The 14,927-nt window shown below is 46.9% G+C and overlaps 1 long non-coding RNA gene across 1 annotated transcript; it reads left to right on the forward strand.

Moving 5' to 3' along the window:
- Positions 1-3,993: 3,993 nt before the first annotated feature.
- LOC120098590 (uncharacterized) lies at positions 3,994-7,173 on the forward strand. The gene is made up of 3 exons (XR_005496943.2): positions 3,994-4,648; positions 5,722-5,809; positions 5,929-7,173. It is a non-coding gene; the product is annotated as an uncharacterized LOC120098590 (long non-coding RNA).
- The last annotated feature ends 7,754 nt before the right edge of the window (positions 7,174-14,927 follow it).

Below are 14,927 nucleotides of genomic sequence, written 5' to 3' on the forward strand. Positions count from 1 at the left end.
GCTGTGACTCACAGCATTGGGGATAGGGAACCTGAAGAGGCCACCTGAGGTAGCCAGGCAGGAACCCCAGTGGAGAGAGAGAGAGAGACACCAACCCACTCAAAACTTTTGACTCAAGATTTATCCTGTCTACGAGAAATGGAGGGACAGGGGATGGAACAGAGACTGAGGGAACGGCCAACCAATATCTGGCCCAACTTGAGACCCATCCCATAGGCAAGCACCAATCCCTAACACTGTTAATGATACTCTGTTATGCTTGCAGATAGGAGTCTAGCACGGCTATATTCTTCAATGGCACAGTGCTTGGCAGGCATGCGCCAAGACCCGGAATATAAAACTAAGCAAGAAAAACCACAATGAGGAGCCCAGGGTATCAGTGGAACAGGACTTACTGACTCCGAAACTAGCTTACTGGTTCACATCTCTTACTGTAGCTATTATATTTATCCCGGCTGGAGTAAAGATGGGTTGGGGACTGATCCTGCTCATCACAGGCAGAGACAATGAGAGACGCTTATTGTGGTGCATCTTGCCTTTGTTACTGTGTTAGCAGGTCCCATTCAGAGCACTTTAGTAGGCTGGTTCATGGGGTTCTGGAAACATCCCTGAGGATGTATTCTTACGAACAGTGCTCCTCTGTGTGGGAGGACACCAAGACCCAGAGATGTTCATTCAAGGTTGCTCCATGGCTGAGCACTGAGGATGGTGAGGGAGCAGTGAGGATGGTGAGGGAGCAGTGAGGATGGTGAGGGAGCAGTGAGAATGGTGAGGGAGCACTGAGGATGGTGAGGGAGCACTGAGGATGGTGAGGGAGCACTGAGTGAGGCTCTCTCTGCTCACTTCCCAGGCTTAGATCCCAGGCCTGAGGCCTACATGGTGCAGACACAGATGAACCTCCTCTTCTCCTGAGGAGAAATGGACCATCTTCACAGTCATGCAGTAGGTAGGCAGCCTAGGGCCTAGGCTGGTTTAGCAGACCCCACTAGAGTGACTTGGCTCTTGGAAACTATCAAGAGCTAATCACTGCCTCAACAGCCTGCTTGTGGGATGATGTCACAGGTGAGGTAGGTACAAGGTGGAAGGAGGCCTGCCATTGGATGAGGAGGAAGGATGGGCAGGAGAAAAGTTTGAAGGAAGAGGAGGAGACTGGAACGAAAGGAGAAAGAGACAGGGAGAGAAGCCATGGCAGGACAATATGGCAGGTGACATTAAGATTCCATGCTGCACCTTTACAGGTTGTTAACAAATGTTCTTAAGGGATGGATGGCACTAGACTTTGTATGTTTAGGTGGGCAATTGTATCTTATCAATAGGGTCAAAGGTTATTGTGTTGTGTGTTCTTTCAGGTGTAGATATAAGTGTAATGGAGTGGGGGGCAGCTGGTCTGGGCCAACACGGATTAGGACGTGTGTTTTGGGCATGGAAACCTGCCTTGGGAACTAGGTAGGTAGAGAGATGGCTGCCAGGCTCAGAGAGAGGCCTTCGGCAGTGTGATATGGGATGGAGCAGAGTGGGTGGGAGGCTTTGCTGACTGAGAATTAAGATATCCAGCAGACATCTTGGGGCACTGCGGTGTAGACCTAGTGGGGATAAAAGATGCCCTTTTTACTTTTTATATTTTTGCAACAACACCTGCTGGTTACCCCAGTCCTTCCAGTGACAATGCCTGGCTCTGGTTTTGTTGTTATTGTTGTTGTCATTTGTTTGTTTTGGTTTTTTTCTGAGAATCCAGTAGATTATCTTTTTCATAAGCAGCAGACATCCTCCCTCCAGTGGCTGTGTGGCCTCCTGCCCGTGGCTGCTGTGGTTGCCTGGCCTCCCTCCTGCCCCTGGCTGCTGTCACCCAGGACTTCACCTATGGCGCCACACACCCTTCAGTTAGAAATGCTGGCACAGATGGCGTTGCCCCTTACTCTGGCAGCCAAGCTCAGACTCCCAAACACCCTGCACCCTGCCTTCCAGCCACACCTTCCCGTGGGTCCCACCCTTCCCAAACTGCTCCAGTCACAGGGCACCCTTTCTTCCCTACTCTGTGGCTGCACCATCCCACTTGACAGAGCCAAGGACTCCCTCCTTTCACTGTCGGAACCTCTTTCAAAGACTCATAGAGGGACTTTGGTGGAACTGGGGTTAGGGGAAGAGGTCTGGAAAGGTCTGGAACTTCCACAGCTCCCATGCAGGCCATGCACAACTTCTTCAAGGTATTCATACGTGGGCACAAAATAGGTTGAGGCCCTTGTAGGCCTCCTTTCTGAGCCACTGGGCACTTGGATCCAGATTCTCGGGTTGCTACACCTGGCCCTGCTCTCCTACCTGCCTCGAGGCCCCCTACATGAGAAGCAGAAAAGGGCGGTCTGACCTCTGACCTGCTCAGAAGGGGCTGCTCTGACTGAGGTGCCTGTGGCATGGTCAATGTGTGTTCGCACTACAAGAAAATACATGATCCCACACGAGGAAGTGCCCTGCTGGCTGGGCCTGACAGGTTACAGAGAGGCCCAGCATGCACCAGAAGCTAATATGGGTGGATTTTCAAGAAGCTCAGGGTAGTGTGCCATTCTAGAAGGGATCTGGGAGGATTAAAACGAGGAGGAACCACTGAAATGGAGGTCTAAAGGGCAAGGGTATGGGAAGAAGGGGTGTCAGGGTCAGAGAAGTCTTCCAAGCCCACACATGCATAAGGAAGACATACCACACGGTCAGCCTTGAACACAGAACCCCTGGCTGGTGGGTGGGATGGCAACAGGAGAGGCCCAGCCCTGTGACTCAACTGTAGACCCTGCCCATCCCACTGAGCATCCCTGCTCCCCAGCCACAAATGCCACCTCGAGAGAGAGACACACACTGAAGGCTGGGGACTACTGCTAAATCCACAGAGTGACATGCCATGCAGAGAAACATATGCCCAGCTTCTGTTTTAAAATGCATTGGCGTATCTGACCCATGGGGGCACTGGGCAGCCGGGACAAGCCGAAGTTCGCCACAGACCCCCCCCAACCCCTGTTGTTGCATGCCGTCCACTTCACATCTGTTTGGTCTGTGAGAAATGAGGAGCTGCAGAAGGTGGTTGGCCAGGTGTGGTCAGATTTCTTCATAAGGTGTTTAATCCTGGAAGGGCTGTCAGGAAGCTCAGGTGAGGAAGCTCGCCCATTCAGACAGGTGCTGAGGCCTAGGGCTGACTTTCAGGGTGAGGACATGGCCTGGATCTTTGGGGACAGATTGAAGAGAACCAGTCACCAGCTGCCACAATCACTCACTATTCCCTCTGCTCCATGGGCTTTTTCCATGGCTCTGTTTGCCCTCTTGTGAAGATCTCTTTCCCCTCATCCACCACAGACAACAATATGGCCATCTGACTCACTCACGTATCTATCCACCTCCTTGTGGACGGTGCCTGAAGTTGGAGTTTGTGGCTGGACTGGGAGAGAGAAGGGTGAGCATGACAAAGGCAAAAGGCTACCTCACCTGTGAGGTTTGCTTAACCAGGAGGCCCTGCACAGTAGTCCATTGGGATGGGAGGTGGAGATTTCAGAGCCCTGGTTTCTTTGGTAGCTAGAAAGAAGGGTTTCTTTCTTCTTTCACTTAAGTTTCTTCATTTTCCCAAGCATGCTAGATTTCTGTTGTTGTGAAAAAAGACTCGAGATAAACACATTAAAAGAAGGAAATGTGTGTTTTCACTCAGGTTCTAGTTTTCTAGTTGTGATTACTTGCTCTCTTGCCTCTGGGCCTGTGGTAAAGTAGAACATTGTGAGGAGGGAGGAAAGGGGGCTGTCGTGTGTGTGTGTGTGTGTGTGTGTGTGTGTGTGTGTGTGTGTGTCGGAGGGCTGAGTATGTGCATATGGGGGGCCATGATTATTGTGTGAGTATGAGTGTGAGTAGAGCCTGAGTATGTATGTCAGGGGCTGTGTAGTTACATGGGGGGACCTGTTTATGTAAGTGTGTGTGTGTGTGTGTGTGTGTGTGTGTGTGTGTGTGTGTGTGTGTGTGGAGAGAGAGAGAGAGAGAGAGAGAGAGAGAGAGAGAGAGAGAACCCTCTTAGGGAACACTATTGACCTACTTCTTCCAATGAGGCCCGATCTCTTCAAGTTTCCCCACAATCCACTAGTCCATTAAGCGAAGCATCCTTCTGAGGATGAATCTACAGATGAGGTCAGGGCCTTCACCAACCATCCAACCACTTCCTAAAGGCCCCATCTCTGTGAACACTGATACACTGAAGAGTACACCTTCTTCAACATGTGAGTTTTTGGGAAACGCTTCCGCTCCACAGCAGACCAACAAGGGCACCTGAGCGAAGCCACCTCATATGGCTGCCGAGAGGGGAAGACTCTGCCTGCTCCAGGCTAAGAACTGTACCTGACCCACAGTGGGTACTGCCCTACTGTGCGAGTGGGAGTGTTTATGTTGTTAGACACCCTTGTGGCATTAGCAGAGGGCACTTGTCTGAGGACCTATTTTGTAAGGGTTTGAGGACTGTGCAGTCTACTGCCTGGGGTCCTGATAAGTTCCTGTCCTCACAGCAACACATATTCATGGATGAGACAGCACCAGAGGTCAGAGCTGACAGGGAGGTGGCCAGACGGGAGCCATATGTGAGCACAGCCATTGTATACAACAGCTACTTGAGCAGGCAGCCGTAGGCCTCCGGGTGAGTATGACTCAGGGACACTGAAACTACAATGGACTACCCAGTTAAGAGCAACCGACCACTGACAGCAATAGGCAGGCAAGGTGTCAACGTACAAAAGTGGTCTTAGGCCTCCCCTCCTCTGCCCTACCATGTTAACTGCAACAGGATAATTTTTGATGTTGAGTCAGAAGGATTTGTGGCGGTCAAAGGGAATCAGCGTGGAGCTCACAAACATGTGAGTGAGCGTATCTGCTAGCTGTTGCCGAGTAACAAACTGTCCTAAGATAGATCATAAAAGGATAAACGTTTATTTCTATTAGTCCATGGGATGACAGTGTGGGGCTGCTACCTGCACGAGGCTGGGCTTCCACTTGTCTGTAGAATGACGGGTCAGGAGGGAAGACTGGGCCGGGAGGATCATGCTGGAGTCTTCAGGCAGGTCTATAACTCCTGGGCTCTCTTCTCTGACAGACCAGTGCACATTTGCTTGGTGATGGAGAAAAGTTGGGTTGCAAGAGACTGGAGAACTGTGAGGCTTCTTGAAGGCCATGCTCAGAAGAGAAGCATGGCTCGCCTTTCTCACAGCAGACCCAATAGCATGTCAGTCGGCTCTATTCTGTGATAGGACAGCTACAGAGTCACACTGTCAAGGACCTGTGGAGAAAGAGTTGTGGGTGGGGACCTACCTTGCAATCCACCATTGTGTTTTTAATGCTTCCCACAGACTTAGTAGGCGGTCCTCAGACTATTTGAGAGTAGGTTATAGACAGATTCTTTGTGGCACGGGACCATGTTGGCAAACACTGGCCACTAGGATGGGTCTGGAGGTTCAAGATCTGTCCTGGGGTCTAGTGTAAGCTCTCCACTTCCTGTCTGCCATCACAATGTGGACAGCTGCTGGAAGGCCTTCTGTCACAGATGAGACTGCTTCTGCCTCCACACCTTGCCTGCTGTGCTGGACCGTTGCTTCTGAGCTGTGAACGAAAGTACACCCTTCCTTTAAATTGTTTCTGTTAGACATTCTGCCCTGACAAAGAGAGGAAACTAAGATACCCATCTACCAACTTGGTAAAATTTCTATGTTCTTTTAGCAACTCCCCATCGTCTCCAATAGATTGGAACCAAGCAGCAGATACCCCTGTAACTGGATATGCTGTCCATTTTACACAGTCTTACCAGGTCCGTATCCCTTGTATTTTTGTCTACCTGGTTCCCTTAGGTAAATGAACAGGAGACCCCTTCCTCCAATACTACCAGTCCATGCCCACTAACCATCTGTACCTTTCTGTCATCTACAGGAGAAACCTCAACTCCTCAGGCTGGACGAAGGCTCTTTACCATGAGCATCCCAGGCTTAACCTATGCCTCTGCCTCATACCTCTCTCTCTTGTCGTTCTCATACCCCAACCCCTTATCCAGTGTTTGTAAACATAAGACTCTTTTGTAACATGCTTTAGTGCCTGTTTTGCAAGGGTTTCATTTTCCAGGAGTGTGCATGGTGACATTGGCTCAGTTCAGTGCCATGTCTGCCTTTTTTGCTGTCAACACACTCTACATCCTGCCTCATCATCACCATGGGCCCCTCTCTCAACCTTCTCACCTATTTATTGTCACCATGGACACACTCGCAGCCCACCTTCCCTTCCTCCCTTGTCTCTAATGAACAGAACATCACTCATAGACAAGGATGGGGCAGGAACACAGACTCCGATTAGAGCCACATGCAAGTCCTGTTCCCACTGATCATGAAGTCAAGGATGCCTACAGAGTTCTCCATAATCCCTCTGAGTCTGAGTTTCCTCATCAGCCAAGTAAGTGTCCCACACATCTGCCGTAGGTCACTCTTCTGAGAGGCTTCACGGAGGGAGACTGGGGAATGCACTCTGTGCAGTAGCCACAGCATGGCAGGAGGTCAGCAAGCGTCCACACATGAATGAGGGGCGCAGAGCCCCTGGCTTTCTGCAGCCTCTGCCCTCCAGACCACCCTTCCCAAACCTCCCATCCTCCATCCTGACAACAGTACTTCTGCACTTTCCTCCTTTTCCTCTTCCTAATTGCTTTACAGGATTGGGAAGGAGGATCACAAAATACCCACAAAAACCCAACAGTGTTTCTACTGGGGGTTCAGAAGATTGGAGATCAGTTGCCTGTGTCTCTCACAAATAAATTAATGGAGAGGCAGCTTTTGTAACAAAATATGATTCTGGTAGAAGGATTATGTGCACAAAATCCAGATAGAATATGTTACATATGTGGAGGGTTGTGTGAGTGTGTGTGTGTGTGTGTGTGTGTGTGGCAAAGCTTCAGTAATCATACACTTACAACTAATAAATTGGGTCATTTAATTCCACTGCAATAAGCCTTTGAAATATAAGCTCTCATTTCAGACTTACAGAACATAGCCTCTCATGATTGTAACTCTCCAGGACATATTACCACTTATAATTAAATTCACTTTTAAGAAATCTGAAGCACTTGTGTGGATTATCTCTCTATTCAATGTCAGGATGGTAAAATTAATGTGTAATCTGTTGAATGCATTTGGTTAGTGTTTGGATAAAACACACATCTTCTGCTGTTGATCAAAAGCTGCAAAGTCAGATAAGATGAAGAGGATACGCATAGCTTCTCTGTAACAGACTGGAACAAAGCCAGAGCAAAGCCAGGCTTGTCTCACCCATCCCTACTTCCCCAGAGGGGTCCACGGCCCCATGAAAGAGGAATGTCTGAGTTACTTGAAAAGGCAAAAATGTTAAATTATGGTCAAATTATCTGCTGGAAATGATGCAATCATAAATCTTGCATAGCAATCGACCAAAGGCCCCCGGCTGGATACTCAGAATGCAGAGCCCTAAAAGGCCCCAAGTTAGTCAATGTATGCCTAACGCACACACAGATGCACACAGGGTCCAGTGAGAAGTTATGTGCTGAGGGATGGGAGTCTTGAACCCAGACATAGGCACCACGAAAGCTGCTCCATGAAGAAACAGTAGATAGATCTCTTTGGATGAGTCACCCAAGAGTTGCATGGTGATTTTCCAAGTTCCAGACACACAAGAGCTAAGCTTTTACTACTTAGTCCAAGCCGGAGAATGGGTGTGTCCTAGCTTGAGTCTACTCATGATTCAGGTAGAGTGAATGCTTCCCTCCACACAGGATATTGAGAGTGGTGTGGGGGACTGGATATGTCACTCAGTGGGGGAATGTCTGCCTGACAAGTAGGATGCCCTTGTTTCAGTCTCAGAAAGAGAGGGGGGGCAGGCAGACAGGCAGACAGACAGACACAGAGAAAGAGACAGAGACAAAGAAATTGAAATAGATGATATATAGGCAGTTTGATAGATGGATGGATAAATAGACAGATGGACAGACAGATGATAGGGATAGATAGATAGGTAGATAGATAGGTAGATAGATAGACAGACAGACAGATGTGTGTGTGTGTGTGTGTGTGTGTGTGTGTGTGTATGTGTTTCTTCCTCTGGCAGAAATATCACTCAAGATTTGTTTCTTTCCTGGGGCCCAGAAGATCTCCACTCAAAAGACAGTGTTTTCCTGAGAACAGCTGCTTGAATATTAGCCTGTGCCTGGGGACGTGCGTGACCTTTGTTGGATGTGACAGCTCTGGCACTCAGAGAGTAAGAAAGTGGCCACATCACTTATTACTGATGCTTTTCATGGTCCCATGAGTCAGAAGCAAGAACACATAGGAAGGTGTGTCGGTGCGTCAGTGTGTGTTTGTGTCTCCATGCACATGCCCACTTGTGTGACTGTTGGTGTGTATGTGCACCTGTGAGTGTGTAGGTGTGGGCATGCGCGGGTCTGTGTGGACTCCGTGTGAAGGTATGTCTGTATCTGAGGCTACAAGCGTGAGTCTATTGGTCTCTATCTTCAGCCATTGAGTTACTCTAACAGTGTATGCTGAACTAGATTGGTTATAAATAGCTGGAATGTGTTGCTCCCAGTTCTGAGGCTTCAGTTGCTGAGATGAAGATGCTGGCAGATTTGGTATTTAGTGAGAGGCTTTTGTTGGGTTCATAGACAATGGGATCTCATTGTGTCCTTATGTGGTAGGAAGTATAGAGGTTTCTTCTCAGCCTGCCTCACAAGGACACTAATCCTTATCACCTTACAAAGGACATGCCTTCTGACATCATCTCTTTGGGGGGTAGGATTTCAATATGGAGGACACACTCAGGCCATGGAAAACTCTGGATGTTGAGTGTCTCCATGTGCTTCTTTGTGTCTCTCTGTTGTATGTCTGGACTCTAGGTGACTTTGAATCTGTGTCTGTGTGTCTTCCAGAGGCTATGGATTGTGTGACTACACACACACACACACACACACACACACACACACACACATATAGAGAGAGAGAGACATATACGTGTGTGTGTGTGTATGTGTGTGTTATTTCTGGTGTCTGAGTATGAAAGAATATAATAGATATAATGTTAAAAGATAGCAAAAGAAGAGGGGATTGGCCCTCGGGCAAGTCTCTTCTCATCTCTGGTACTTAATTCCCACCAATAATATGATAGTTTCCAAAGTTTGTCAGTCTACAAAGGATTCAATTACTGTGTGCTGTCTCCATGCTAGACACTGAGGTTGAGGGTCACCAAACTGCTAAATCAAGTGACATCAGGTGAGAAACACTTAAGGCTGGGCACTCCCTGCATCTTATATCAACAGTAAGGAGGGACATTACCTTTTCGGCAGAGCCACCTTCTATATGTTACTGAAGCACCCGCTTGTGTACCAGGCACAGTCAAGGTTGGTAATGCAAGGCACAGGAGAAGGAGCCCCGTTTCTGCATAGCTTCTCTGACTGAAGCCCCACACTCACCTTTCTCTGAGGACATACTTACTGGGTTTCACCTTCCTGTGTTCTGCTTTGGCTGATGGTGTCAAATCTCTGTTTCACCCGCCATGGAGGCTTTCACGCCAGCAGAGCACGGGAAGAAATCTTGGACAGATTCAAGCCTATTAACCTGATGAGAGCCACCCAATGACTAAAGCAAAGGGTAGCACTGAACTTGAGCTTGAGATGAAGTCAAGAACCAGAAGACATATGATAGCTACAAGTCGTATCATCTGCCAACCCCACCATCTCTACAACATGCTCCAGCTGGTCCTGTGGGAAAAGAGAACTCAAAGGAAGAAAGACATATGCAAGATAAGAGGCTGCAATAGAGAAGGCATGGACATTTAAAACTCTCTGCATAGTTCCATCTCTAAAGTCATAAGTAGGACCAAAAATGGGGCTGGACATAAGTTTGAACTTGGGGTTAAGTCTTCTTCATGGTTCTATTATATTACCTTGCATGCAAGGCACTAAGGACTATTCACTGTAGGTGAGTGATAAGATGACTAAGTGGATGGATAAGTAGAATGAATGGATGGGTAAGCAGATGGATGGATAGATGTACAGATAGGTGGATAGGTATTTATGTGGATAAAGGAATACACAGAGAGGTGGAGTTATGAATGCATGAGTAAGTGGGTGGATGGATGAGTGGATGGATAGATGGATGGATGGATGGATGGATGGATGGATGGATGGATGGATGGATGGATGGATAAGTGGATGGATGGATGGATGGATGGATAGATGGATGGATGGATGGATGAATGGATGGATGGATGGATGGATAAGTGGATAGATGGATGGATGAATGATGGGTAAGTGGATGGATGGATGGATGGGTAAGTGGATAGATGGATGGATGGATGAGTGGATAGATAGATGGATAGATGAGTGATGGGTAAGTGGATGGATAGATGGATGGATGGGTAGGTGGATGGATGGATGGATGGATGGATGGATGGATGGATGGATGATGGATGGATGTGTGGGTACACGAATATTGAAATTGAGAGAAGGAAAAGTACTGTGGAGCACAGCAGTCTATTCTAGGTTATATGTAGTTTACCCAGATGCTTGGTTTATTCTTGTCATAGAATTGACCCATGGTGGTTTTAAAATATTCAATAAATAGCCAATATAAAATTGCAGAAATATCACATCTTAAAAGTGCAGATTTCCGGCCTTTTTTTTTTTTGCCAGAAGACAACGGGCTCGTATATTGCATGTAAGCTGTGAAGTGGGCTAGCATCAGTTCCTTCAGAAGGGAGTGTGATTTCTAGACACCCCCCCACCCCACCCTACCATTCCTTCTATTCCCAACTCCCAGCAAACACTTGACAGGTCATCTCACCTGTCAGCACTTTCCTCTCTAGAGTTAAAGAGATCCTGACACTCATTATTGTTAGTTCATTGTGCTCAGCCAGTCTGAGCTAGTATTTTCTCTACTCGTTCCCAGGCTGCACAGTGAGGCCACCCTGAGCCTCTGCTGAAGGGAGAGAGGAGCATCATGATTCACCACTCCTCTGCCTTCAGCTTCCCCCGAGGGTGGTCCTTGGTCTAGACAAGGGCTCCCCAGGCAGAAAGGAAAGGTGGCTTGCTCAGGTGGCTGTGCTGGTCAGGCCAGCAGGCAGATTTGAAGGAAGACGCAGCCAGCCTTCCAGAAGTTGAAAGGGAATGGTTTCTGAAAATGTCCCTTGTGCACTTTTGTATTTCATTGACATTTTAATTAAGACTGGAACACTCTTTGGGGAGCTCTGCTCTGAAGTTGAAACCACTTTAATATGCTACCCTTGCATAAAGCTGCAGATGAATGGGAGCTTGGGGTTCTCATATGTTCCCTGGCACTTAGTGATTCCTTTTCACTACATTATGATTTGAGGATGCTTTATGAGTTTCTATTGGCTGAGTGCGGCCATATCAAATTTATAATTTTGCTCTGTGGATTTTCTTTAAGACGATTAAAGTGCACCCAGATCTTCCCCTGTGGGAAGCACATCCCAGCATCACCTCAGCTTCCCAGGAGGGAAATAGTTGCTTTAGAGGCTAGAGAGATAGCTTAGTTGGTAGGATGCTTGCCTTTCAAACATGAGGACCCAAATTGGATCTCCAGCACTGAAGAGAAAAGCTGGATGCTGTGCCATGTCCCCCTTATCCCAGTGCTAAGGGAGAGAGTGGAGTCACATGGATCCCTGGGGCTCCCTGGACAGCCAGGCTAGCCTACGAGATCCAGTGCTCTGGGTTCAGTGAGACCCTGTCTCAAAAACTACAGCGGAAGGGGCTAGATGTATGATTAGGAGTATTACTGCTATTGCAAAGGACCTAAGTTCAGGTCCTAGCACGCATGTATGGCAGTCCATAACTTTCTGTGGCTCCAGCTCCAGGGAGCCAATACTGTCTTTTTGTTCTCTATAGACACCTATACCCATATGCACACACATACACATAATTTTCAAAAATTCAAAATACAATGGAAGATGACAGAGGAAGACATTTGATGCAAACCCTTGGCTTCCACATGCACCATACACACACACACACACACACACACACACACACACACACACTAAAAGGGAGTGAGGTGTTCTTCTGGTTGGGGGGGCAGTCGATGCTTAATACTATGAGATCATAGCTTCAAATTACCTCCCGCCCTCACTGCTGTCTTAGCTGGGGACACATTCATGCACAACTGAAATTGAACCCCAGGTGTAAATTTTCTGACTTCTCACATTGCTAATTTTTGCTTACAGGGCTCTACTGGCCTTTTTAGGATTCAAATTCTTTTCTCTTGGTGACTGAAACCTGAAAATAATCTGAGAAGCATGATGTGAGGTAATTCTGCTCTGCTCTTCTTTCCTGGCGTCAGTGGATGGGATTTTCTCACACAACCCCCCCCCCCCCACTTCTCTCTCAAATCAAAAGTTTTCTCTGTCTCATATAAATTTTGTGCAAAAACTTTAACTAGTACAGCAAGCAACATTATCAGTTTGAAATCATGTTTCAAGTGAAAGTTGTCGAAAAAGCAGCTGCTAACAAGGCTTGCAAATTCAAACAAGTGTGGGGAAAGCCTTACGTAGTGAGTGCCTTTGAAATGTGGGTAGTCATCTGGGAAGAAAACCTAAAGTTGGATTTCTGCCCCACATCTAAAGGTGTAGGGCAACCTTCTGTCCCATTTCTATTGTACATCTAAATCAATCCTAGGTAAATAGTAATCTGCATATGAACAACCAAGCCTATAAGAACTAAAGAGGAACTTCAAAATAATCCAAAATGCAGCAAGAGTGTTCAGATTGTGAATGGAGCAAGAAGTCCTAAAAGAAAACACTGATCAGTTTGTCCACAAATAAACCTTTATGAGGCTGCGTGACAAACATTAAAAGTCAACCAATTATGGGAAATGTTTGCAACCCATAGCCTACAGAGGTGAATTTGCTTATTATAAAAGAGTTTCTAGAAATCAATAAGAAAAATACCCAACAGCTGAACAAGAAAATGTGTTGAAAACACGAACATACTGTGTTTATAATACGCTTTTCTGCATTTGTCATATTGTCAGATGATACAATGTTTAAGAGCAGATCCTAGGGGAAACAACCTCTTAGGAACAGACCCATGAGAAACAAATCTTTGTCTTAATAAGGAGGAACTGGGTGGATTGAGAGAAACACTTTTCATAGATTACTTTTTTTACAATACGCATGTTTGTATGTATGTCTGTATGTATATATGTATGTGTATGTATGTGTATATGCATGTATATACATATGTATGATATAATAAAATTGTAAATATACACGGAAGTGTAAATTATATGACATAGATGTATAGAAACCATATTATACCTGACAGGTATCCACTTAAGAGGGAAGGATTTATTTTAGCTCACAATTCAAGGGTATGTAGGCCTCCATGACAGGAAAGTCATGGAGTCAGGATTACCAAGCTATGGTTACCCTACACCTTCAGTCAGAAAGCAGAGAGAAATGAACGATGGTGTGTGGTTCACTGTCTTCTTTTTACTTAGTACGGGAACCCAATCCACTAGATGGTGACATCTATATGTAGGGTGGCTCCTCTCATGTCAGCTCACCTAATCCGGGAACTCCTTCACAGCTGTGTCCAGGCGTTTGTCTCCTGGGTGACCGTAGATCCTTTCAAGTTGAAATTTAGCATGAGCCATGCCAGTACCTAAGACTGAGTACGTATATTATACTGAAAAGAGGTTTGCTTAGCTTATCGTTGGGAAGCTGAAAGTCCAAGCATAGATGGCCCATTTCCTTGATCTCTGATGAGGACCCTTAGTTATATCACTGCACTGCTTTGTAGATAGCTCACAGTGGGAACATGTGCAAACAGGAGGGGCTAACCAGGGAAACAGGAAGCCAGAGAGTCATGGATGACCTTGTTCTTTATAAGAATCCACTAGGAAAGCTCACTTCTATAGACCAGCATCAATCACTCCCAGGGGCAGTGATTTCTCTGACCTCATCACCTCCCGCTAGATCTCATCTCTTACAGGTTCTACCACCCCCTCCTATCTCCACAATGGGGATCAAGCTTCAAACGCTTGGCCCTTAGCAGAATAAGCCACATGCTACCCACAACAGATGAGCGGAGAACAGATCTTGTTCTGTGGAAGGCTTGAAGACGCCTGGCCCAAAGAGCTGGTGATTTTGCTACATTATTAAATCAAGGCATAGACAGTATGAGGACCAATGGGTGTGTGTGGGGTGTGTGTGTGTGTGTGTGTGTGTGTGTGTGTGTGTGTGTGTGTGTGTGTGAAAGGGGGGAGGGTTGAGGGAGGGAGAGAGAGAGAGAACGTATGTGAATTGCATGCATACATGTGTCTACCTAATAGAAAAGTTCTTAACTAAGGCTCAAGTTCTATTCCATTTCTAATGTCTAGTCCTATAGATAATGCTGAATTTCCAGACACCAGTCTGTAAGCTTATAACGTTTTCAACTCAAATGTAGAGGATCTCACTTCTCACCACTTAGAATCCCATATTTCTGGTTTCCTAGAAGAGGCAGAAGGACTCATTGTCCTGCAGAGCCATCAAGAGGGCCCCCTAGGATATCTGCTGCCTCTCACTGAGGTGCCCTGACTCTCCACATGGGACCTGTCCCTCTGCATCAGTCAGGAGTGGGGACTTGACACGCTTCTCTTCACAGGTTGCCAGCCTAGGAAGTGCCTAAGAACTGCCATTTGTTGTCACTGTTTTTCCCTGACCTATTGTTTTCCTATCTGCTGGGTTAGGGGCTGGGATAGGGTTCCGGGGGACCCCGTTCTGAATAACATAATCCGTGGATGCTCACAGCCCTTTTATAAATGGCTCAAGATTTGTTTACAACCGCCATACGTCTTCTCATAGACTTTCTTTCATCCTCAGATCACTCAACGCTGAACACAATGGAAATACTGTGCAAGACTCTG

Source organism: Rattus norvegicus, chromosome 19, assembly GCF_036323735.1.
Source record: "Rattus norvegicus strain BN/NHsdMcwi chromosome 19, GRCr8, whole genome shotgun sequence".
NCBI classification, from domain to species: domain Eukaryota; kingdom Metazoa; phylum Chordata; class Mammalia; order Rodentia; family Muridae; genus Rattus; species Rattus norvegicus.